This window comes from Balaenoptera borealis, assembly GCF_965194805.1.
Source record: "Balaenoptera borealis genome assembly, chromosome: 4".
NCBI lineage: Eukaryota > Metazoa > Chordata > Mammalia > Artiodactyla > Balaenopteridae > Balaenoptera > Balaenoptera borealis.
In genome coordinates, this window is record NC_138861.1 from 69,834,000 (window position 1) to 69,858,228 (window position 24,229).

Consider the following 24,229-nt stretch of genomic DNA (forward strand, 5'->3'; position numbering starts at 1 on the left):
AAACATTTAGACCTCTACACAATCTGGTTTTTTTGGATGCCTTTCTTTAATTTAGTTCAACTGGTCTAGGGTTTTGGAATTGTGAATTAATTAAGGTTATCACAGTGCCTAATTTTTTAGACATATCAAAAAAGAAAATAAATGATATTTTTCCTGCTTGATAAATATGAAAAGGAAAAGTTTGGGACGAGACGGACATAGTTATCATAAAATTTTTCAACAAAATTGGAATTTTCAGTGATTTTTCTCAAAACATATCTTTTCTTTTATTAAAAGATAACTGGAAAAACAAACTAATAAAACAAGCAGAGCTAGTCCTGGGGCATAAAATGCCAGTATCAGATTTCCACAGCCAAAATCATTGTTCTTATGACGTGTTAAGAGTCAAGACAAAATTAATAAGTAAATTGCATTATTTAGACTTAAAAGTCAATATATGTAAGCTGAAGATTCAACAGCTTTCTTTATTACTAATGACTCAAATTAATCTATAAGAATAATTTTAAAACTGTCAGAAATAAGCTTAATAGCTTGTTAGATTTAGCAAGAGGAAATACACTTTGGCATCATATAAACTCAGTGTTTTCTTATTGAAATTCCAGAAAAAAAAAAAATCAGGTTATCACTGAATTTAGGTTTGAACCTCAGTCTATCTAAAATCATACGTATTAGTTTCAAGAATTTTAAAGTTCATCATTACTGACTCTTCTGTAGTTTATATAAATAAAATAAGCCACATTAAAAAAGCAATTTCCAAGTTAAATACTGGTAAGCAGGGGACGTTTTCACAAAGCTTAAGAAAGAAAACCAAGCTTCAGTCCAAAATCAGTCCTCCACACCAGTAAGAGCTGGAAGATAGATGTGGGGCTTCTGGCAACCTATTCTCACAAGTAGGGAATGATCAAATTAATCTCTGTACAGTCTACAACCAGGCAAGTCTTTACAAGCAGTAGAGAAAGGGAAAAAATGGACAGCAGCTAATACCCCCCATGAGCTACAAATACCCAGGTGCAGGGTCAGTAGTTTAAAATGGCCTTCTCATTGGCCAACCGGGGCCCAGCAAGAGAAGTAAGGGCCAAACTAATAAGCCTGGCACATTTGGAATTCATTGTCGGCAAAGAGAAGGGAAAATATCCACAAGAAGAAAGCATACAGAAGAGTATAATAGTCAATTTAAGGCAGTGTTCACAAGAATCTTGCTGGAAGTTAAATTTTGTAAAATTTCTCTGAGAATCACAGATCCATCTTATAAATAGTAATAAGACTCTTTATTTTAATATGTTTTTATCTTATTTTCCTTTCCTTCTCCCTCTTCCCCCTGCCCTCTACGTCACAAAATATGATATAATGTAGACTCACCATCATGTGTACTTAGATTAGATGGTGATTTTTCCAGATGCAGTCCTCGTAAATATAGGCCACAAAATGTTTGTTATGGAGAACTAATTTATAATTTTGAGTCTACGATTTACAAAAGAATCCCTTCATTTACTAATCTATTCTCTCATTCTCTAATGAATTCATTCATTCTGTTACAGAGTACACACACATATACATAAGAATGCAAGCCAAAAGAATTTTTATAGCTTTAAATACAGGCATTTGTGAAATTAATGGCAAAATACGTACATTACATATGAGCTAATCCATCCAGTCTCCTTCACCTCTTGGGATTTGACTCTCTTTGCCTTTTCCCAATCCTTTAAGATGTTCTATAGTAATGACAGAGAAACTTATTACAGAGCTTTGTCTGGAAGGTAAAACTTTGTCTGGAAGATGCAATGTAAACTAAAAATTGGTTTACAAAGCTGGCGTTTTCTTTTGGGTTTTTGTGGACAACTCTTAAGACATCATCAAGATGTTACAAATAAAGAAAGATTGTGAGAACCTCAAACCTTGAAGTTTGAGGGTTTCATAGGACATAAAGGAAGGAAATTAAAGGATTAACTACTGTATTTATTGAATTATGCTTTCAGACTCTGTCCAAATCTTAAAGGGCTGGGAGTATTCTCTCATTATGGATTTGCGCAAAGAGAAAATTAATATGTGAAAGACTAATGACAAATCCTCTTCTGCAATATCAAAGCAAATTATGTTTTAAGCATATTACTTTAGGATAATTCTTCAACAGTTTTTTTCCATATGGCTCTAACCTTGGCTTCCAGTTAGAAAAAAATTACCTCAAATTATCTTTATTATTAATTCTGCAAAAGTACTATAAGGTTTCATTGTATCAGATTTAGGCATTGAATACAAATTTTATCACTGAAATCCAAGTACAGAAGTCCTGCTGAATTACTTATACAATTCCTTGCCTAACTTGAATGCCACAGGAATGAAATAAAACCTATACAAATCTGACTAAAGTAATCATATCCATAACATTCATAAGGTTATTTTTAACCTTAGTTGTAATATAAAACCTTACACCCCATTTTATGACAGTTGGTTCCATGTAATGATTTGTGGCATACAGCATACTGTTCTAAGCTAAAGGAAATACCAATGACATCATTTAGCCATTACAGGAGATAAGCTCACCTATTAAAGAACAATACTAACAGTGTTTTATTTTACTAACCTGACATGTCGAGTAAGTTGCACAGAATATTTTCTTCTACAAACACATTATAGTTAAAATATTTGAACTACCCTTGTCTCTCCCAACATGAATGCATAATATTGCAAAGGTTTAATAATTGCAATGATTTATCAGTCACATTACCTATCCTGTTGTATTTTGATAAATAAGAAAAGGAAAAAGGAAAAATTTAAAATATACAAATCTGGAAATGACTTTTTAGAAATAAAAGTGGATTATCTATTAACGCAGATATATTAAAAATAATTTTAAACACAAAAAAATCTGTTATGTTCACCAGAGACAAACATCTTAATAAAATATTGCCTTCTCTATCTCCCTTAGTAATATATATCATCTTTAAAATGTACTAGTAATTCATAGAAGTGGCATGTAGTCCTCATTAACATTACAAAAAGTAAGTCATTTGACCTTGAAATTTAACCACTCGTTATTCTTATAGGCAGGGTCAAAAGTCACAAAAGAAACTATAGCAGCATAGATGCAGGTTGTATTGTGTAGCATTTTGGTCTCAGCTTGGATTCAAAGCTTGCCTTTCCACATGTTAGCTGTGTAACCAACCACAACTTTTTTCTCCTTAGTTTTCTCAGCAATACCATGAAGAACAAATAGAATCTGTTCTCACAGAGTTAGTGTGAAAACTGAACAAGGTTTTATATACGCAAATAGGAGGTGTGCAAGTCCTTCTCAATAAATGTAAACTATTTTCATTATGAATGTTTTTACCATTTCAGTGAATGAATGAATAAACTGCTTAGGTTTGTTTATTCCTGGTAATGTCTTTGACTTCTTTTTAAATACATTTTGCTGCACTGAATAAAATACAATGTAACCATAAGTCACATCTGGCAAAGAGTATTTCTGGTAGGCTTAGCATTATAGTGACAACCAGATGTTGAATTATACAGAACAAAATGCATTCTTTTTCTGCTGTGGCTTACCACTACACTGAGTAAGGGTAATTATCAATACTTAGAAAGCTTAGCATTTGGCAATGTGAAAAACATGTTTTGCATTTAATACAAAGAAGCCTCTCACCATAAGAATCTGGTAAAGTTAGGATCAAATCTAAATTTCACTTTGCATCCCTAAATTTAAAAAAATCTCTGTCTTACAGCCAGTACTAATATTTACTTATAATTTTACATTGTATATTTTTTACTTCAGAATTAAGAGGAATTTGAATCACAATAAGTGATATACACCAGAATACAATCTGGTGTTCCATTGGGCTTAATGAATAGTTCTCATGCCATAGGAATGCTTCAGTCTTAACAAAACTTAACTCTTAACAAAAGTTTTTATTGTCATCATAAATCTCAAGTTAAAGAATCCCTTTGGGTATTACTACAGATATGTATCAGGACTAGGTAGATCATAACTAATACAATTAAGATTAAGTGCTAGGAGTCTACAAATAGTACCACTTACAGAAGTGCCCTTTTATTATACATATAATAATAAGAAATGTAAATAGTTACTATAATACTAAGTGCAATTAAGACTGAGTTCCTGTCACACATGGAAAAACTTATCAAAGCCTATGAAATTTTGCTTCCTTTCCAAATGGAATTGTTCATTCACTGTAAAATCAAGTCATTTTTTGATTTGCCAATATTTTTGTATTCTCCATGATGAACAAGTAGCAGTGTTTCCAAAGACTTGACATCTACATTCCCTCCTCAATTAATCCCATCTCTTTTCAAAGAGGTAAGTAGTTACTATGAAAACTATCCAAGCCCCAGTCTGGGAGAGGGTTTAGCAAAAAACTTCTGGTCAAGTGGAGTGCATTGTAAGCATACGCACCACATCTTTATTTGCATCTCAGTTGTCTATATACGTATATATCATCACTTTCTATTTTATTCTCATGAGTATTTCAAATATTTTTAATATTCTTTTGTAGTATTAGGACACTACTAACATACTAGAGTTCTAAAAAGACAAAAAGCTTTTTATTTAAGGCATTATTTAATCATGATTCTGATACTTTTTGAAAAAATTATTGAAAACATGAATAGATTTTCCCTTTGACTGATATTAACCAAACATTTTTTGCCAAGGAAAAAGGTAAACATGGTATCAATTTAGACTAAACTACTTATATACACTATCAGGATTTTTATATTTCATTCGGAGTGATGATAAAAAATTGATGGATTGAAAGTTTCCACTTCTTAGCAGTAACACCTATTTGAGGCATCCTCTATTAATAAATATTAAAGCCAGGATAAAGAAATGTCAAATGATATGATTCTAAACTTTTTCAGATAAGTTGTTTTAAATGTAATTAAATAATTTTTTACAGACTATGGATTTATTCTTGTATTTCTGCAGACCAAAAAGTAAGCTGCAATTGGAAAAAAAGCAAGGTACTATTCCCCTCATAGTAGCTGAACAGGAAAGACTACAGATGCATGTACTCCACAATGACAAGGGTTTTTTGGGGTTTTTTTTTCCCCACAAAGCTGCTTCCTTTCTCTAGAACATTCCTCTTCAGTCCCCAGAGAGGCCTTCTCTGAACCTATCTAGGTTAGGTTTTCTATTATATATTACATATATACTCTTTATTATTATAATGGTCTCAAAAATATTTTTCTTTTCCTTAGAGAAGTTATTTCAGTTTGCTATTACACATTAATTAGTGAAATTACTTGAGTGATGTCTGTCTCTGCCAATAGACTATAAACACCATGGTACCAGGAACTTGCTGACTAATACTAATACATTAACTAAAGCAGAGCCAGGCACAGAGTAGGTGTTATGGAGTAAATTGCTCCCTTCCAAAATTCATACATGATTGTGTTTGGAGATGGGGCCACTAAGAAAGCAATTAAGGTTAAATATCATGAGGATGAAGCCCTGATCTGATAGGATTAGTGTCCCTATAAAAAGAGATACCAGCGACCTCCCTCCCTCTCTCTCTCCGTGAAAATGTAGGGAGGAAAGGTCATGTGAGGACAGTGAGAGGGCAGGCAGCTACAAGCCAGGAAGAGAGTCCACACCAGGAAGCAAATAGACAGGCACTGTGAGATGGGACTTCTAGCTTCCAAAATTATGAAAAAATAATTTTTTTGTTGTTTAACCCACCCAGACTATGGTATTTTGTTATGGCAGCCTGAGCTGACTAATATAGTGGATAACTAAAAAGATGTGTTGAATGATTGATTGAATAAGTGAATGAATAAAAGATAGGAAAAACAAAAACCTTTTCTCTAAATTCACGAGAGAGAACAGCATTTAATGTAACTTTTGGCACTTGCCAGCCTTTATTCACTCTACCAAAGGTAAAAAATGTGACTTATCTAACTGATGAGTTTAGGAAAGAACCTGACATATCTGGCTAAATTATTTTCCCTCTTCCATCTGTGGGCAGCCAGGCACACAAAGGAAACACAGACTCTAGTGTATTATTCCATACCATAAATTTTACAGTGGCATCACCCTACATGGGGAGGCCTGTATGTATCCCTCTGAGCTTGACACCGCTTAATTCTGGGATGCAATGTTAGGGAGCTAACATTGCAGCAATATGCATAAGCTACATTCTCCAGTCACTTTAATCAACATTTTGACCCCCATCTACACAAATATTTGCCTAGCTCTCACCCTGATTAAACCTCACACTGTTTTGGGTGCATATCAAATCCGTGTAGATGATATTACTATTGTTTCAAAATAGAATGGATCATCAAATATTCACATCATCAATGGGAACTGATACAGAATTTTTAAAAATAATTTGGGATACTTAAGTGTTTAGTGTTGAAGTACTAATTTTTGTCATGCAGGTAGACATTATACTTTGCATTTCAATAAACAAACAACCCCCCCAATAAAAATAAAAATAAAACAAAAATCAGAAAATAAAAAAGGTCAGGGTTTGGCAAACTACAGCCCACAAGATTAATCTGCCACACTGCCTGTTTTTGTACATCCCACAAGTTCAGAATGTTTTTTTATATTTTATAATAGTTAAAAGAAGACTATTTCATGACGTGAAAATTATATGAACCTCAAATTTCAACGTCTACTTAAGTTTTATTGGAACACGGCTATGCTCATTTTTTAGCATATTGACTACAGCTGTCATTGCACTATGACAGCAGAGTTCAGCAGTTAGGACAGACACCACATGTCCTGCAAAGCCTAAAATGTTTACTATCTGGCCCTTTATAGAAAAAGTTTGCTGATATCTGCAACAGACCAATGGTCTGTAAAATGATGTTTAATTTTAAAACCTGATCCATTGGCATTCTTCCATGACTAAGTATTCATAGAGAAGTACTTAATCTAGGTTATTGATTCAAATATACGTTACAAGTTTTTGAACTATTTCATGAGAAGTATTAGCCTAATTAGCATTTTTTGTATTTAGAGATGAAGCTGTAGAAAAATGTTTGTTCTTATTTTTACTTATTCTTGTCAAAATGTCACCAGATCACATGCTCCTTAAAGCATATAAATTCAGACAGTGACAAACTTAGCATAACTAAGCCTATAATAGGTGCTCAATAAAGCACCACTACCATCATACAGGAAAAATTCCTTACCTAAGCAGGTCTCTACTGTTTCTACAGCACAAACATTACCCGGTCATGCCTATATATATGTAACACATTTGTTTTCCAGCATATGCTAAATATTACATTTCTAAAAAAAATGAGACAGGAATGTAGCATAACAGTTTAACGATTATTATCCCTATTCCTGACCAAAGTGTATTCTTCAAAAATAAATCTCCAAATACATTTTATCTTTAGTGATCAGTGTCTTCAACTACTTTTTACTGTACCAATCTTTTTATGTGTCCAATGTTTTGTGTTTTGTTTTGTTTTGCTTTTTGGCTGCACCGTGTGGTTTGCAGGATCTTAGCTCCCCCAGAGATCGAACCCGGGGCCCTGACAGTGAAAGCCCAGAATCCTAACCACTGGACCGCCAGGGAATTATCTTTATGGGTCCAGTGTTCTTAAACACCTTTAATTACTCAATCTCATTTCTTCCTTGAGACTCTTTTCATGTTGATGATAAAAATTAACTTAATAAAAATGGAATTTTAAACAGTTGTCCTAACCTAAATATTCAAAATGAAAGCTTATAAGCAAAAGTCTAGTACTACAATTCTATCTACACATTTTCTGAAAAATTTTCAGTGAAAAAAAAATCTTCCATATGCACTATCATGAGTTCCCTAAAGGCAGATTCTGCAGATGTGTTAAAAATGAAAATCATAAATATATTTTAAAAATGTAAAAGGTACTATAAAAATAATCATTTAAAACCTAATGAAAACACAGCATCCACGTGAGAATTACAACAGACCTTTCAGTGTACTGCACAAACATGTGACATACTATTAAGCAAATATAATTAAGGACAAGAGAGCTGGACTTTTTTCTTTTTTTTTTTGGTAACTTTAGCTGCACATATGGAGCATTTTGTTTCACTTCTGGTTTACTTTCTTTTAATCAAAGACCCCCACTGTAATGCCTTCACACAGGGCTCAGTGTTGTGGTTACCATGGAAACCATAATTCTGAATGTCCTAACTTGTGTGATTAAAATTTAACACAAAGTAACATTGATAGTCTCCCTCATTTCCACTACCACCAATATCCAATTCTAATTAGTAGCACAATAACTGGTTTGGAAGGAAAAAAGAGCTCTGACTACTATAGCCTCACATTGCCAGTTATTCACAGGGAATCTCATGGACAATCTATAGAGATGGTTCTCTTTTACAGAATGCCAGGTTTAAACAGGAATTATTTCTAGTTGACTTTCTAGTCTCCTGTACAAAACAAAGTATATCATTTTTCTTCTTTCTTATACTGTGAGTTTTCTTAATTCTATATTTATTTCATTTGACTATTCCACTGGAGAATCTTTTTATAATAATTATACTCATTTCTATAATTATTACACTGCTTTCAACATGGAATTAACTCTTCCAGCTATATTAATCATTAAGATACCACATATGCAAAACCTTTTTATTTAACTGAGGTTTAAAAATTCAACTAAATCTTTCCCCTTTTCTTCATTTTTAAAATGAACACTCTAATAGAAGCTGATAAACTCTCAGTACTCCATTAAGGAAATATATGCTCTCTTGCTGATTATTTTGATTTGCAGAAAATTATATTGTCTCAGGGGCACACTTGCACTGATCACGTGCCCTGGTACTCATCGCCTCTACTTAAAACTAAGTACAAATTTACTGCATTCGTCAACACAACATTTTAAATTTGGAAATTATACCCTGCCATCCTCACTGAGCTTCTTGTCTACCTTACCATATATAAGAGCAAACATGAATGACATTCCTTCTCACTTCTAAAATCCCAAAGAGTTTAAGTTTGTAAAGCAAGAGGGAAGATTTAAATATGAAACATTTAGCACCAGTAAGATACCTCAATCATTTAGTTCAATGATCTCAGATTTTAGGGTAGAAATTCAAGTCCATGGAAGTAAAATCCTATCTTTAAGATGTACTAATAGAACCAGTACTAGTAGTTTTAAGTACTCATTTAGTATTTTTATTCATTACAAAGAGTGACATTTCTCTTATTATTAGTTGATAACTTTTTCTACTTTTATTTACAAACCTAAATACATTAAAAATATAAAGTATATATAATATTTGTAAAATAGATCTTGAAAATTAATGAGATTAGCCCAGAAGATGAAATAGGAATAAATTAATAATTCTGTTATACATTATTGTCTAATATATGATTTATGTCATTTAAAAATTGGATTTCGTACAGAAAATAATCCACTTTAAAGATTGCATCTTTAGCCATAAAAACACACTTTCAACATCAATGCCAAACTATTCAGCAGTGCCCTTTTCTAAATTATATTAATTCCTACTATGAAAAATATTAAAAAATCATCTCTATTCCTGTTTCACACAGTTCATTTAATGTTATTTATCTATTAGTAAATATCTGAATACTAACTGAAGTAAGCAATTTTCATTTCGGATATCATGACATATGAATAAATAATAATTTTAGTATCATTCAATTCTATGGAAAATTTCTATTTCCGTATACTTTCTACTTACAAGTAAGGGATTGTCCTGTCCTATAAATGGCCCATTCAGTACTTTTATTTCTAATTAGAATATGTGAATAAATTCAAGTAACCCTAGTATACATTATTCTTTCCTTTGCAATAAGAAAGCAAAAAGGACTGGTGTTTGGGGTGGGGGCGCTGTCAGGGAGACAGTTGTAGAAGGAGAAAAAGCACAGGCAAAAGAGAAGAAGGGAAAAAGAAAGACAGGTTTCCTTTATTTAAATGTTCTCTACATCAGATCTGATTTGCTTATTTAAATGAATATTCGATTTTCACAGATCCTTTGAATATGTTGGTTCATATTTCAGGGGTATACCAAGGAAGTCAAACATGTGTTTTAAAAAAAAAAGGTGTTCTGTACCAATGGCTCCATATATGGTGTGAGAGGACAAAAGTACAGAGGAAGCCAAAAAGGTGGAGTGGCCAGCCAACCTAGGGAAGCCAGGAAAGGCAGAAAAGAAGATGCTATTTTACCAGGTATTAACTGAATCAGACTAAGGTTGACGGATAGGATTATCATGAATTAAACTTGCTAACCAAGTCCAGATGATGACTTTAAATATGAAATCCTTTGCCATGTTTTAAATGTTAAGAGACAAGAAAAAAGATAACTTATCTCAATGAAAAAAATATGTTGCTCAAGTTGAACTGTGGTGCCATTTACTGTCAATACATTTACAGAGACTAATAATTCTCATCCTCTGATATCTAATGAAGGGTCTGCTTAAATGGATATTTTCAATCGATCAAAATCCAAATTCAAAGCTAAAGTCTCATATTCTATATGGAATTTTAGATTTCCAAAGGCTGATTTCTTACTTAATAAATTACTTTATCTCATTCAACTATTTCTTAATTTTAATTCTTAGACATTTCACAAAGGACACTGACAAATTTGCAGGATTGTAGTTTCAGTGAAACATTGTTCAATGAATTTTTTCTCAAGGCAAAATAAAATATAGCAAAACTAACATTACCTTGTTATTTCATCATTCAGAATCTAACCTGCTAGGTGTAATAAAGTCTTCTAAAATAATATGAAGAATGGTTCATTCCAGAGCTTCCAACAGTTCCAGATTTACTTACCTGTTCAAAATATGGTTTGGTATGGTTCCCCAGTGACCGATTTATTACTCATCCATTCTATTTCTACAACTATACACTCAAAGGATCTTTGGAGTACTATACAGAGAAGAAGTAGAATCTTTAAGTTTTAAAATCCCTTCTTTGAAGAAATGATCCTTAAGAGATAAGAGATTCAACATAGCCCTCCGGAGCCTGAAAAGACCAGTTACTATTTTTAAAATTTTTATGAGAGATTAGCAACTCCTGCAGTTATTCTAATTTTCCCAAGATAGGTACTCACATGTGGCACTTACAAAACATAAGGAACAGAACAGGACTAATCTCAACCAGCATCTTAGAAACAGTGGTGTTCCAGCTCTACGGTGCAAAAGAGGGAAGAAAAGTTGGTGAGGAAATAGACACATAGCTAACTAGGAACTGAGAGGTAGGAAGATGCTGTGAAATTCACAATTCTCTGGAGGATTCAGGTGGTCGCTGAAGGAGTTTTAAAAAGCAAAACTTCCAGAGATCATGTGCTTTCATGTTTTCATATCCCCACATTTGCACCCATTTCCCTTTTGGATATCTTTTTTTTAACTGTTTGGTTTTTAATGCTGACCAGACCACAGAAATGGAGGGTAATTCTGCTTCAATCACATTGGTCCTATTCCTTAATTTCTTTTGTAAAATTATTTAAAATTTGAAATTGAGAAAGTTCTGTGAGAAGAACAAGAAGACAAAATTGTTACGGGGGATAAAAACAGAAGTTATATTAACATGCAAAAAAGAAAAAGTTTGTTGCTTTAAAATCCTAACTTTATACAATTTTGTAATAACTGGTGAATGACGATGTAATGATTTGATGACATTTTTTATATAAGTGAACTCCTAGAAACTGGACTATTGCTGTTGTTGTTATACATTATTTTACAGTTTTAACATATCTTTATTATATTGGAAACAATGAAATATAAAACCTTATTCTACTAAATCAAATTTCCATTCCTCTCAGTGGCTAGTCTCTTCTTCACTAGGTCAATGGATTATTAAAAATTTCATGAAAGTATGTTTCCTAGTACCTGGGACATAATAGACACTCAGTGATGTGAATTTGAATGTGAGAAGCATCAAAAACACCAGTCAGGGACTTCCCTGGCGGTCCAGTGGTTAAGACTTCACCTTCCAATGGAGGGGGTACAGGTTCAATCCCTGGTCAAGGAGCAAAGATCCTACATGTCTTGCAGCCAAAAAAAACAAAACAAAACAGAAGCAAATTTGTAAATTCAACAAAGACTTTTAAAACGGGCCACATCAAAAAAAATCTGAAAAAAAAAAAAACACCAGTCAAAGCACTGCATGAATACATGCTATTGGTGTCAATTTATAAACTAATTTGGTAGATGGAAAATACGTAGATTTATAGTAAATTTATAGTAACTACATTATACATTAATATAACAACAATAAAATTTTCCTCCTAGATAAGTTAAAGTTGGATGTTACAAAAAAGTCAGTGACCGGGGAAAGCCAAAAGTGTCTTGGTTACTCTTCATATTTATCTATATTATACAATATGTTGTCAGAGATCAAAGCCCTTCAAATGATAAAATACTCAAGAATTCAGTTCAAATGAGTCAAGATGGCAATAATTTTCCAATATAAGTCAAAATAAGAACCTCTCCTTCCAGATTAATATAATAGATGCGTTTTAATGTAACTTGATATATGTACATTCTTTAAAAAGTTTCAAAGTACCCATTTTTTGTTGCTCTATGGCATTATCAAAGATAGTAAAAAATGTGGGTTTTTTACTTTAAAGACTTTATCATCATTAACGGCAGAAATGGGCCAGCACTTTGAGTTTGCATTCTAAATGTATTAAAGATGAATATGCATAATCGGAAAAAATCTAATGTTATTTAATTCATTTAAACTTTTTTAGAAGTTTACTTTCTGCTATAACTAAAGTTAAAAGAATTTTGTTACTGGATATCACATACGTAGAGGAAATGTGGCAAGCATTTGAATGAAAGGCACAATGTAAGTAGTCCTTCACAAATAAATCCTTTCCCTCTTTAGCTAACATAGGCTATAAGTAAATGCAAATTGGAAATAATCTCAGTTCAGATGTGATCTTCAATTTATGGCAAATATAGTTTAGTGGAGACTCCATTAGCGCATTATTCCTTGTTTGTCTATTAGCATTAGCCCAAGGTGCTCTCTTAGAAGAAGGGATAAAAAAGCAATTAGTGTTACTTTCTAAACTAACAGTTGAGCTATTCCCCTCCATATCAATGTTTTCTAAATTGTTTTATATTAAATTTATTCCTTGGCATTCTATTGAAGTTCATGCCAGTTAAAATATTTTCAGCTATCACTTTCTTATCTATTACAAATGGGTTGCAATTGGCTATTTCTTAAATGAAAGCTCTAATTCATTGTGATATTTTGCTGAGTGGGTTTAACCTATTATAGCCCTCATATTTTTATTATATTTATTACATAGGATTAACCTAATAGTATATTTTAACTGCAGCTAGGAATCAGTCCAGTTGAGATAGAAAGCACCTGAAATAACATAATATAATAAAGCAAAATTGTTAGAAATGATTTGTATAGGATTTTGCCCAGGGATAACTTTTCAGAAGCTATATATTCAGCAAAGGTTTTATAATACACTTCCTCTGCTCTTTCCCTATTAGCAATTCTTTTCAAAGGTAGTATCAGAGGGAATTATTGCTACAATATTTACTGATACAGGTATAATGATAAGAAGCATTCATTTTCTTTGGATATTTATTTATGCCCAGAATAAATATCCAAACTTCCATTTTCAACTACTTATCACGAGATTATCCATAAAATGACAATCCAAAATATTACTGATTCAGTGTATTTAATCAGGGATGAAATTAAATTGAAATGAAAAAGAACTCTATTAAAAACTTCATTTGTGGAATAATTAATAACATCAAGGATTTCTTCACTCATGGCTGAGAACACTGAGACACAATATAAGAAAAAGTGTTTGTCTACAAAATTCAGTTTCTTCATTCAAATTGACAATGGAGAGTTTACATGATTATACATGCATTACCACCAAGTTTTATAAAAATCTAGCCATTCACAATTTTTGGCAACAAAGCAGCAAACAACTGCTTGCTTCCATTACACTTGTAAGAGGCAATTTGAGAAGCTACTCCCCAGGAATTAAATTTTGTGGATAAACATTTTAGCTAATTGCATTATTATTCTCAGAATATTGAAGGCAGCAGTAAGCCAAACCAAGAAATCCAATTTCTTTATTTCTTTTTTTTCTTAAACAATTAAATTCTCCTCCACTAACACATCTTAGGACTCAAGAAAAAATGCATATAATGTATATGAGATGAACTAAAAAAGATATAGAAGAAACTTTTATTTAAGTGTAAAATTTATAATGTTCTAAAGAAGAAAAAATGTAGTCCTCCTGAGCTAAATAAGTTCTAAAGGTATATATTTCAAAGGTTCATATAAAAGTTCAGTGAAGAAAGTTCAGTATTTGGAATTTCATCAATGCTGAGAGCACTGGTGTTTGCAAAAAGTTCACAGAAGATGGTAGCTATCAGTTCGAGCCCTCTATTTCATGTTTCTTATCTGATGGTTTTATCCCACCTTTAATGAAACTCTCACACTTCCAAGAGATGTTGCTCTTTAAAAAAAACCAGTATCACAATAATAGCTATATTATTAGGTCTCTACTAAATATATAATAATATTAAAAGGGTCTCTTAATGTACTTAAATTTCCTCAAGTACCTTTACTCTATCACCCAGGAAAATTATATTCCCCAGAACAAATTATTCACTATTTTCTAATGAATACTCTAAGAATATCTGTTCTCTTAGAATGTCCATTCTCTGTTCTCCAGTAGTAAAATCCTTCCCATATGCTACCAATTCTGCAAAGCTTTACTGAGGCTTTTTATTCAGAATTACTTACTTCCTTTTTCTCATGTTTCTATTATAGTATTTAGGACATTATAATATATCTAGTTTTACATGTTTCTGTATCCCCAGCTAGACTTGTGATTTTCTCTATGTCAGGACAGCACCATCACTCCAGAACACAGCAGAGGTCTTACGCACACCAGACACTAATATAATATGTACTAAATTTTTTAAAAGCAAATTAAAATTAATGTTCTAATATTCATTCCTCTTCAAGATTTACGATGACATTCTTTAGCATTTGAAACATGTTACTTAATGTAGTAGTTATTCTGCATTAAGCAAATGTAACCAAAGATGATGTTTTTAATCAGTCTCCTTTTCTTGTGATTATATAAGCTTGAAATTGTTTAGGAAAAAATGTATATTTATTCTGAAAAAAGTTGAGAATTTATTATGAAGCCTGTGTTTCATAATTAAGGGGAGGCACTAATTCAATAAGTTTTTATTGACATTAGAAATTCTGGAAAAATCTTAAAATACAATTTTCAATAAAGATCTATAACACTAAAAAGTGGGGATATCAATTTATATTTACTCATGTAAATACTTAATATAAAACAAAATCTAGAATTTTTCAAATTACTTAACTTTTTAATAATAATAGGGAAATTAATGATTCTATAATAGTTAAGCTTTCTAGAATACCTAGTGGATTTCTTCCAAGCACCAAAACTGTTTTTCAAAGTTACATGTATTTTTTAAAAGTCTTTTAAAATGTACCATATATATCCTTGCTTTCTGACAAAGTATATTAAACACACACAAATGAACTTTTCCTTCTCAGTGACCCAAGATCACCACAGGATTGCAGCATCCTATTTTTTTAAGAGCAAGAAGATCCTTTATGGATAATCTAGTACTACCCTCACTAATTGGACAAATGAGAATACTATAATCCAGAGAGATTATATGATGTGCCCTAGGTCTCACAGCAAGTTAATGGCAAGACCAGGCCTAGAGGGAAGGTAACCTGATCCAGAGGTGTTCCTAATAGGAACCACATTTGTAAAATATGTATTATTCAAAGGCTCTTAGATACATATGGAAACTTTGCTCTGACATATCATAGATCCAGACTGCTACGTTTACTAAATTTTTTATGATGACTTTCAGTGGTTATTTGGTCCCCATCCTTAATATACAGATTCATGCTTAGTTTTTAGTATTTCTACTCTTTATAATTTTTATTTTCATCTCCTGGGTCTTGGATGCTAGATGACCAAACTTGTTAGAACATACTGTAAACTATTTTCTCAATGAGGGTCTTTTCTATGTAAAAAGTGCTTTAGTTAGAATAAAACAGTTCATGTTGTATCCAGTGCAGAAACAGTTAAGCTGCGGTTCCTGTGGTTAGTTGTTGGGGATCACTTACTAAAGGAAACAAGACACACTCCTAAAGAAAAGTGAAAAATATCATGGAAGGAAAAATCATGAAAGAAGCATTTTCCACTTGGACGATACCATTTTTTCTACTTAAATTCAGAGACCAATAAAAGTAGGTCCTACCATAGTCAAGCTAGTGTTAAATAATTAACAGCTTAACTTAGCACTTGAAGATTAATGTTTTTGCACAACAATTTATATGATAACAATGTCACATAAAATACAAATAAAATAGAAACAAAATACAGCTAGAAATACAAAATACGAACAATAAAAAATTAATATATACACTTACCACGATCCAGCAACCCAACTTTTAGGTATTTACCCTAGAGAAATGAAAATTTATGTGCACACACACACACACACACACACACCCCGCATATGAATGTTTATAGCAAATTTATTTTCACCAAAAATTAGAAACAACCCAAATGTCTTCATCAAGTGGATGGATAGTTGAACCGTGAGTCATCTATACAATGGAATTCTGCCCAGCAATAATGAATGAATTATTGATATACTCAAAAACAAGTAAAAAAGGCATTATGATGAGTGAAAGAAGTTAGTTTCAAAAGGTTACTTACTGTATGATTCATTTATATGATATTCTGAAAAATCTGAAAATATAAGAATGAAGAACAGAATTGTGGTTGCTAGGGGTTAGAGACACAGACAGAAAATGACCACAAAGGGGCAGCATGGGGGAATTTTTAGGTGATAGAACTATTTTGTATCCTAGTTGTGGTGATAAAAACACAGTTCTATACAAGTCTTAAATCTCGTAGAATTGCATGCAGAAAACAAAACAAAACAAATACTATAAGCATAGATACACAGATCTACAAAGACAGACAAATAACACTCATGGTTGCATGGGTATACACATTTAATAAAATTCCTCCAGTATTTACAAATTCCTAAGTAATTTTAAACACATACAGGCAATAAAAATTTTTAAATGTATATACTCAGTTTAAAAATTATTAAAAAATCCCTCTCCTGCAAAAAACAAATAAAATCAATAGTCAATAATGAACTATTTTTAGCTTTTTAGCTATGGCACAAAACCCCAATCTATAAATATTTATGGCCTAGAGCAGATCTCTCTATATTCAACATAGCATCCCTAATTTAGGCAGAAAAGACCAGTCTTTTTGAACCATCATATTATTTTCAATGCCATAAATTAGAGGCAGCACTGGATAGTTTAAGATAAAGAAGATCTGGTCAAGTATAAGGTTCAGGACACAAGATTCTGTCCAGGGCACTGCCGGCTCAGGGTTTACCCATCAAAATAAGATATAATGGAAAGTGAACATACAATTGTCCTAGAGGTTTGACTAAACTAGTATACTTCCCACATAATGTCCAAATTTAAGATTAACTATTATGTCAGGAAAAAGCTGTATATCCATTTACAGTTTATTCTCAACTAGTCTTTTTATTTTATTTGTAATGTACTGAGTTAAAAAAAAAAACATGTTCAGGTATTTTCAAGACGAATAAAACTAAAGGAGGTCTGGTTGCATTCCAGTATTATAGTGGACACTACCTTGTTTGCCAAAGCAGGAAAAGTCATAGGTGTCCAAAAAAGAGGAGATGAAGAATAAACTTTGCTTGCTCAGCTAGTCAGTCTCTCTTATCACACAATTTATGTATGATTATTTTGAATGATCAAAGTTTTTGAATTTTGTTTTCATTATATTTTACTTTCATTTTAGATATTCAGCACTGTTCTGAAATATGAATGTTTCAGGTTTAGGGTGATGAGTGTGGTAAGTTATAAAGTGACATGCTACTATATATAGAAATTGAAATTTGCAACAATTATCAAAGAAAAGATATTTTTAATTGAAAATGATTTTCTACCTTACAAAGATTTTAATACAACATTCCCTAAATGGCAGGCTTTTATCAGACATTTAAAATATAACATTTGAAAATGACTAAGTAAAGAAGGTGAGTATTTAGGTAAATTGAGAGCTTATGGAAATGAAACCTTCTGGAAGGAAATTTTAACAATATGTATCAAAAGCTTTAAAAAGAGTCATAAACTTAAACCCAATAATTCCACTGCTAAAAATCTATTCAAGGAAATAATCACTTATATCCCAAAAGATTTATATAAATATATATTTATCTCAGTTTCTCTCAGTAGTATTTATGTTGAGTAAAATACAGTACAATGCTAGTAAGAAGGTACTTGCCCACTTATGAGGCTATGAATATGTTTATGTATATTTATTTATTTAAAAAGATAACTAAAAATTTACACGAAAACATTAACCGCTGCTTCCTCTGGATATGGGGTTATGGATAATATACTCTTTCTTTGCAATATTTCTAAATTTTCTATAATGAGTATACGTTGATTTTATAACATCTAATAAACATTTTAATGATTAAATTTTAAATTTTTGATATTTTAGAACAAAAGTTTTAACAAAAATGTTTAGTGAGAAAAGCAAAAATACTGATTCAAGGATATTCAGTAATTGGTTATAACTTCTGTAACCATTATAAACCTCTATTAAAAATAGGTTGCATTTTTGTTTTGGTGAAATAAGTATTATTGTTGTTTTGTATATACTCCATTTGCTATTCTTGCTTCACTGCCCATTCTATGGTTTAGATGGCGGCTGACAACTTTTGCCTTGCAAAACTGACTGGCAGCTATCATTCCAATGCCAGGCTTATCTTTATGCAAATTTCCAAAGGTCACCATTTATGCATGTAAATTCTGAAGGGCACTAACTATATAGCTGACAGATTCTGACAGCCACTTTATCTCCAAGAATGGGATAAGCAGGGATGACTGTCTGAATAATTAATGTGCTTTTGCTCTGCCTATGGCCAGTTTCTACATCCTGTACTTTCTGACTGTGGTTTTGAAATTAATTAGAAAATGTAATTTCATAGCAAGTCAAAATATTTTTTAATTCTTATAAACAATTGGGTAAAGAAGTGAGATATTAATGACCTTCAGTTTAAGGTGTGGTATTTTTAGAGATCATTTCTACCTAAAGATAAAAATTAACATCTAGCTCTGGACTTTATTTCTGTAAAACACAAGCATTATTATTTCTGTGAAACCATTAATTATTTCTGTAAAAAAAACACACACAAAGAACCCTGCTCCCTAAAGCTCAGTAAAAGGCGTCACCATCCATGGGGTTGCCAGTTTCAAGCCTGAGACTTGTCCCACTGAGACTTCAACTCTCACTAATCAAATACAGTCACTAAGACTTGTCAATTTTACTTTTTAAACACATAGTCTCGAATGTGTTACTACCACTCCATCCCCGGTGTTGTTGCCTTCAACCAGATCTTTATAATTCCTTACATGAGATATTGCAAATATTTCCAAGATAATCCTCCTTTCCTCTAGTCACACGGCCCCCCACACTGCCTGCTTCCAGAATTAACTTTCTAATATCCAAATCCATGAGCAAGGCCAGTGGTACAATATAAAAGACACATAAAAGTAGAAATGAAAAGGATGCTGTAAAGAGGAAATATTTAAAATCCATTAACTAATGGGATGAGACAATAAACAGAATTGTGTGTAAAGTGGTATTATATGATCTGGAGAAAAATAAAGCAAGAGAGGAGGGCAGGGGAGTGCCCCCAGACAGTTTCAATTTTAAGTAGGTTGTTCAAGGAAGGCTGCCAAGAGAAGAGGATATTTGAAGCCTAGGAAATAAGCCATGGGTGTAACTTGGGAGAGTGTGATTGGTAGAAGGAGCTAAGGCTCCTTCGTAGAGCGGCCTCTTGTGTTCAGCAAATGGAAATGGCGCCTGGAGGGCAGAGGAGGTGGAGGGTAGAACGAGGCTCTCAGGGCTGTACAGTGAAAACAGTGGAGCAAGAAAAACAGGAGAATGTTGTAATTCTCCGGCCAAGAGGGGATTGCAATTTGGACCAAGGTAGTAGCCAAAGAGGTACTCGGTAGCTAATGAATGTGCAATGTAGGTGAAAGAAAATTCAAGATGCACTTCAAGCATTTGTGCCTAAGGAATTGGAAGAAGGGAGCCATTAACCAAAACTTGCAAGAGCATGATGTTCCTGAATTGGTTTTATTATTTTGAAAACTTGATTTGACGCTTTGTGGTTGAATCCATACTAAGAGGTCATTTACTGTGGAAAATATATCTTCTCCAGTATATCCTTCCTTAAAGGCTCAAAAAATTATAGTTTATTTTAAAAACATTAAGTGTTTATAAGTGCTTAAATATACCTAGCTCTATCCTAAATGATATGTGGTAGACGGTTTTGTTAATCCCATATTTATAATAAAGAAACGGAAACAGCGAGAGGATAAGTAACACCCTGAAGGTCATATATAGAATCTGTTTTCAAAACCTGACCTCTTTAGTCTGCTTCCTCTCAGGTGTTTTTGTTTTTGTTTTTTTTGTATTTTGTTTCTAAAGAAGAATCTAGAGTTTCCGGGGGCTGATAGTGGTGGGAGGGAATGACTACAAAGGGGCACAAGAGAACTGGGGGTGAAGGATATATTCTATATCTAGATTTTGGTGGTACGTTCTCACACAATTTTGTGCATCAAAATAGAATTGTACATTACATACTTATATAACAATAAACCTGATTTTAAAAAATAATCTAACAAACAGCATAAATTAATGCATGTTGGAAAAACATATATTTTGTCCAAAGGCAAAACAAATCTCTCATACTACATAATTTGTTCTAATACTTTTTTTTTTTCTGGTTAAAATAATGTTTTTCATGTCATCTTCCAACAGTATTTGGTGACAAAGTAATACAATTTTATTTGTTGCCATATAATTTATCTTGTGTGATTTCAACCATTTTTACCACAGCAGGAAGAACTAGGGTTTTTTCCAATGATTTCATTCCTTCCCCCCAGGAAATCTCAAATAAGGCTTCTAAACATTTATCATAAATTTAGTGAAAATTTATAAATGATTAGATTGAGCATGACTTCAAACATTGCTGAAAAACCCAGAGAGGTGTGCACTTGTGTTCCAGATGTTATTAAAAGTCTTGCTATTAATGATGCTGTATACTGTCATTAACTTATACCGCAAGACAAATATGTCCTTAGGCCAAGTTTAATCACATATGGTATGAGATTATTTTGTTTTTGCTATCCTTAATAAATCTGAGTAGCTTATCAATGTTTATCATATAATGACTCTGAAAATATCCCTTAATAGGAATAGAGAAAACACCAGCTCTACCATTTTTTATTGTTGACTTATGCATGTATTTTCTAAATATGAGAACCAGTCTAGTTTAAATTTGGCAATAATTACATTTAATGCAATTATCCAAACTCATGTAACATTAGTACACTAAAATACTCTTAAAAACAAACACTGCTATCAAAATCCAATGAGATATCACTTGACATCCATCAGAATGGCTATAATTCAAAATGACAATAACTTTTGGCTAGAATATGATGAAATTAGAACACTCATACATTTTGGTGGGAATGTAAAATGGTATAGCCACTTTGGAAAGCAATTTGGAAGTTCCTCAAAACATAAAACATGCAGTTACCATATGACCCAGCAATTCCACCCCAGGTATATACCTATGAGAAATGAATACATATGTCTACACAAAAGCTTGGATATAAATGTTCATAGTAGCATTACTCATAATAGCCAAAAAGTATAAAAAAAACCCAATGTCTGTCAACTGACTAATGGATCAGCAAAATGTGATATTACTACTATTATCCATGCATAAAAAAATTAAGTCCTGATTCACACAAGGGTGAAACTTGAAAACATTACGTTAAGTGAAAAGGGCAAATACAAAAATATCGTATGATTCCATTTATATGGTAAATCCATAGCAGCAGAAGGTATATTAGTGGCTGCCAGGGGATGGGGTGAGGGAGGAATGAGTAACTGCTCGTGAGTACAAAGTTTCTTTTAGGAATGAAAAAAAATTTCTAGATTAGATAGTGGTGACAATTACACAACTTTGTGAATATACTAAAAACCACTGAATTGTACACTTTAAAAGGGTGAACTTACAGTACATGTATTATATTTCAATTAAAAAACAAGGAAGCAAACATTGTCAATCATTTAACACTGTAAAAATTCCTACCATTTTCCAGAAACTTCATATGTGGGGCCAGTAGCAGTCATTATATTAAATATTAGAAGGCTTTTCTTTCTTATATTTCTTAATGAAAATAACCATCAGGAGAGGTTCTGAAAATTTCTTCTCACAACCTTACAGATACCCTTGAGCACTCCAAAGAGACAGCTTAATGGAAAATTAAGCACTCGTCTGGCAAACATGATATATTACATGGGCTGCTCCAAATCTACTTTTCCAGACTCATATCTTAACATTGTTCTACCACGTGTGTAACCCTTCAGCAACAAAGTAAATATCAATCCTTCAGTGGCCATCCCTTGCTCTATATGCTCTTTCACAAGCTGTTCTGTTAGTCTGGAATGCATGACCTCACCTTCTCTGTCTCAACAACCTCCACAGTGAATTTCACAGCCTCCATGAAGGTTTCAAGAGCCTCCAGCAAAAGTGAGCTGCTCCCACGTTTGTTTCCTTAGCAGTTTGCAACTGACCCTTTTAAAATGTATATAATAATTTCTATAGAGCTTCATATCTTTCCCACCAGCATTTAATTTCTCCAGAGCAAGACATCTAAGTTTTGTTTGGCTTAATTTTTTTCAAAAAAATGATTCAATCAGCCTATTCAATCAGCCTACTCTTTAAAAAATGATTCAATCAGCCTAAATTTATTTCTTTCACTAAGTACCAAAAAACCCATTTTATTCAAGTCAGTAAAAGAATGTCTGTAAAATTTATCTGCCAATATATAGATAAGCTAGCAAATACAAATAAAGTAGATTCAATCATATCTATTCTGGAAGAGAGGGATAATATTATTTGTTTGCATTTGTGAATGTGTGCAGAAGAAAGCAGTGACAAAGAAATTAAAACAAAAATATCTAAAAGAAGAGACATCAAGGGGAAATTTTAGTATCTACAAAGGTGAGTGTAATGTTTTTATAGTCTTCAGTTAGTACTCTTAGAGTAAAAAGGAAAATACAGAATCTTTGAAAATAGGTTTATAATGATTTATAATACATACAAATTATATTAACAATTCAAAATTAAATGAACATGATTTTAATATAAAGAAAATAAAAAAGTTATTTCTACTTTTAAGCTGCATATTTATAAGAATTTACATTCTAGAAATTACCAAATTGCTTTAAGGAAGTTAACTTTAGTAACTTTAAGAAGAAAGGAAATTCCAATTTATTGTTGATTGATTAATATAAAGGCCTGTTTAGCCTTCAAATAATTGCTGAACAAGATGCAAATACGTGTACTGGCCTAAGGTTATACTCCTTGAAGTCTCTTATGTTGTACTCTATAAATATATTTGTGATAAATAAAAACACTTTTGAAAAGAACGTGCTTTATGTTAAACAGCTTGGTCTGTAAAATGCATACATTTTATTTCCTAATATTGACATTCACTATCACAGATATGTTATTGAGAGAAAATGGAATGAATTAAGCAAAAATGGCTTTAATGAACTGTGTCATATACATGTACTAATTTCTTAAAAATCTGAATATCTATTCCATATTAGTTAAGAGAGTAAGACAGCGATGTGTCTTTTAAAAGAGGTAGAAAGCTACTGAAATTATTTATTTTTAGTAGCTCATTTATTTTTCATATAGCTGGAGTACACTTCCTCACAACAGCAAATACTTTGAAGTATATTATTTACATTTTTGTTCACAAGAAGTGTCTACTTTCCAAAAATATGTAAAATTTCATTTCAGTAGCCCATTAAACAATGTTAAATTTTCAATATGATATTTATAAAAGCAGATACTAATTTGAATATAAACATATTAAATACACTTTGAAATTACTAACAATCATGATTCCCAACAATAATTTAATAATTACCTTAATTTGCTCTTCAGTTGCTAAAAATCCATGTTTTTTTCCTCCGATTTACTGAACATTTAAACATTTCTGTAAAAAAAAGTTAATTAGATGATGAGAAAAAATATACATTTCATTTTATGGTCATAGTTGTAGGACTACTTGA

The 24,229-nt window shown here is 32.1% G+C and overlaps 1 protein-coding gene across 1 annotated transcript in view; it reads right to left on the minus strand.

The window, feature by feature from the left end:
• LOC309627697 (uncharacterized protein) overlaps positions 1 to 24,229 on the minus strand; it is a gene marked incomplete at its 5' end in the record, with an annotated part of 301,312 nt that overhangs the window by 110,159 nt on the left and 166,924 nt on the right. Inside the window, one exon of the mRNA XM_082389850.1 lies at positions 24,085 to 24,153. The remainder of the gene's footprint in view (positions 1 to 24,084; positions 24,154 to 24,229) is intronic.